The following is a 1,885-nucleotide window of genomic DNA, read 5'->3' as shown; positions in this document are numbered from 1 at the left end:
AAGAGCCAGCGCTGTCCGAAGACTTTTCCGTGGTCATGTGGCCGGCATGACTAAACACCAAGGCACACGGAATGCTGTTACCTTCCCACCAAAGTGGTACCTATTTATCTACTTGCAATTTCTTGCTTTCGAACTGCTAGGTTGGCAGAAGCTGGAACTAGAGACAGGAGCTCACCCCATCTTGCGGCACCCGGGTCTTGAACTGCTGAACTACTGACTTTCCACAGCCTGCAGTTCAGCGTCTTAACCACCTGAGCCACCGCAGCTCCTACAAGTACCATAAGTCCACATAAAATACTAAAACAAGGCTATATAGCCATAGAGGAGGGGCGCAGGGAGTAAACTTAAGCAAGTCTACTCAGATGCAAGTGCCATTTGATTAAATACCAGTGCTGTGGTGCAGTGGCAGAACATCTGCTTTACAGGCAGAAGGTTCTCGATTCAAACCCTGGCATCTCCAGTTAAAGGGCTTAGGTAGCAGGAGATGTGAAAGAGACCCCGGAAAGCTGCTGCTAGTCAAAGTAGTCAAAACTGACCTTGGTAGACCAGTGCTCTGACTCAGTAGAAGGCAGCTTCGTGTCTGTTCATGTGTGTTTATTCAATGAGGCTAACTCTCAAGAGAGAGGACCCTCAGGGGCCGACTTGTGTAAAATTTAGGCAGCTGCCAGACTCCATAGATGGCTGAAGGGGTCACTGAGCCAAGCCTTGGGCCCAGCGTAGTCTCGAATTCACTGCTCAGGAGGCCTGAAGGGAGACTGGATACCGTATATGGGAGAGCACCCTTGGTTATGGTGGAGGGGAATCCCAGCACAGCCTATTGTGGCTCACTTTGACGTGCTTCATATCGAGTCTCAATTTAGACCCTCTAGATACCTCACCTGTTTTATCTTTTTGACACTCCATCTCCTTACTTGTTACCTGACTTTCCTGTATACCATCAGACTTCCACATTTCTTTTTAGTTGTTCCGGACCACATGTGGAAAGGCGATGCTGCAGTGGGAAAGTGTAATAGAAAAAAAAAATGTTTAGCAAATTCATAGCTGCCAGGCTCCTGGAATTTAGCCATTGTAGCGAAATGGAACCTCCATGGAGAGAAGCATCAGACCAGATGCTGCTGGGTACAAACAGAAGGGAAAGGCCATCACCTTCTTGTCCAGCTTATAAATGGTCAGAAGCACTAGCAAACTCAGCAAAGCACCTCCTACAGCTTGACCACTGCTGCCCTTTTCGTGGAGTGCTCCCCTAAACAGCCGTCTGGCAGTCTCTAGTGGCAACAAAACTATTCCCAGGTGAGGGGCTGGCATCGGAATGTCCCAGCAGAGCTGTTCTCCTCCCCATATCGACTGACATTGGGGGTGGGTGGTGGTGAAGGAGTTAGAAAACCTCAGGTCTAATGCCATTGAGATGATGGGCTCTCTACATGGGCATAAAAAAATCACTGCAGAAGCAGCAGCAGCAGCAGCGGGGGGGGGGTCTGGCCTGGAGGAAATGAGCTGGGGCTCCTGGAAAGCCAGACTTTCTCCTGAGGAAGATACTTCTCTTGGCTCCTGTGTGGGACTAACTGCGACTAACTGTCCCCTCAGTGACTGTTGGTAGGCAACCAAGATTGCTTCTGTCAGTAAAAAAACAGAGGACTTTCAGCATAACCGCTGCTTCTGGGGTCTTCAGGATGATGGACAGCTGAGGATCTGATGCTCAAGCGAGCTGTGCAAAGAGCGTGGGGTGGGGTGGGGGGAACCAAACAAGGCTACTTCTTGCAGGAGGAAGGGAAGCTTTGCATGGGCTGGAGCACACTTCACCTCTCTCTCTCTCGCTTTTGGAGGGAGACTCACGGCTGGAGGAGGAGTTGCTTTTGCTCCGGTTCCTTGCTTGGCACTTTTTTTT

This window comes from Gekko japonicus, unplaced genomic scaffold (genome assembly GCF_001447785.1).
Source record: "Gekko japonicus isolate JY-2015 unplaced genomic scaffold, Gekko_japonicus_V1.1 scaffold1518, whole genome shotgun sequence".
Taxonomy (NCBI): Eukaryota; Metazoa; Chordata; class Lepidosauria; order Squamata; family Gekkonidae; genus Gekko; species Gekko japonicus.
Note: the sequence above shows the minus strand (reverse complement) of the source record.